Source organism: Nansenia antarctica (genome assembly GCF_963989245.1).
Source record: "Nansenia antarctica genome assembly, chromosome: 6".
Classification (NCBI taxonomy): Eukaryota; Metazoa; Chordata; class Actinopteri; order Argentiniformes; family Microstomatidae; genus Nansenia; species Nansenia antarctica.
This window is the reverse complement of record NC_137676.1, coordinates 53073851-53075645: the sequence shown is the minus strand read 5'-3', so window position 1 is coordinate 53075645 and position 1795 is coordinate 53073851.

Below are 1795 nucleotides of genomic sequence, written 5' to 3'. Positions count from 1 at the left end.
TCGTTTTGTAAGCGCTTTGAGTTGCATTTCATGTACGAAAGGCGCTATATAAATAAAGCTTTAATTTATTATTTTCACTAAGCGGGGTGGTTAGTTAGTGGTTAGAGAGGCCGGCTAGCAATCGGTTCGATCCCCGCCTCAGGAGGGAGCTGCATGTGCCCTTGAGCAAGACAGGGGTGTCGACTATAGCTGACCTTATTATATAAAGGGCTGCGGTGGGATATAGACCTGATTTAGACCTGCAGATTTCTTCGAGTGTACATCTATATATATACTTATATATAGAGAGAGAGAAGGATCTATGGAACAGATGGCGTGCGGTGTGAACTCTGCTTGACTTCAGACTGCTTTTGATGTATGAAAAACCCTGACAGACTTAGTTCAGATGTGAGGTGATCCATCCTTTCAAAGGAATTGGATTAACAGTGAGGTCATATGTATGAGACAGCTGTGGCGAGGGAGTGGGAGGAACGGCAGGAGCAGTGTGTGTGTGCGTGCGTGCGTGTGTGTGATAGACAACAGACAGGGACAATTGAGGCAGACTATAGCTGGGAGTGTAGCATATGTTCAACGCAGAAAGCTGTCATTCTTGTTGCTAATGTTTGCTAATGCTAATACCCTCCTCTGATTCCACTTACGCCAACCAGAACTCTTCCTAAAGCTAACCGCTCATCGCTAATGCCCGACCCCAACCGTAACCCTTATGTAACACCGCCTCACCGTCAACGTAAGCTGCCGCTAATGCTGGGGTTTCCTTTTGTTACTTATTTGATTTGATGAAAAAGAAGACCCCCTAGACATCTCGTATTTGGAAAGAACTAGCACACTGCCTCGATGTCGTATGAGGACGCGTTGCGTTGAGACCCTGTCGGCGTGGTGGGGGGGGGGGGGGGGGGGGGGAGATTGACATTGCAAATGCGTGTGCCTCCATCTTGAACCAGCCTGTCTGAGTCAGTTTGTCGGCCCTCTCCTTAGAGGGGGAGGTCATTTACATGACAATAAAAAACTGAAAAAAAGAGAAAGATAGAAAGAGATAAAAAAAGAAAGAAAAGAAAGTGACAGCGGAGGAGAGAGAGAACAGGTCTGGGAGCACGTCACCTTGGGTCTCCATCTGTGGCCCAGGGACCCTGTGAGCCAGGAGAGTGGGGGGGTGAGAGGTGTGGGGGGGGTGGGGCGCTATGGAGAAGAGAGAGGGGGTTTACCTGGAGGTCAGGTAACACACTCACACACACACTCTCTCACACACACACTCACACTCACACACACACACACACACTCTCACACACACACACACACACACTCTCTCTCACACACACACACACACACACACACGCACTCTCACACACACACTCTCACACACACACTCTCACACACTCACTCTCACACACACACACACACACACACACACACACACACACACACTCACACACACTTGTGTGAAGTGTGATGTTTCCATTCGGTGTCCCACCTAGTGTATCTCCCTCCGTATGGCCCTGTCAGTCAAGCCTATGCTGGGGGGGGTAGGGGGCACGTGGATGGGGGAGATGGTGGCAGTACTGCGTCTGTCCATGCTTAATGACCTGCTTCATAATAAATCCCCAGCCTAATTATGAAATGGTCAGAAGTAATGAGCTTTCTGCCTCTCGCTCATTTCTAATGAGGGTATTAACATTTTCCTTGCCTCGCTCCCCGAACACTTTCTTCTCTCTCTCTCTCCAACACACACACACACACACACACACACACACACACACACACACACACACACACACACACACACACACACACACATGGA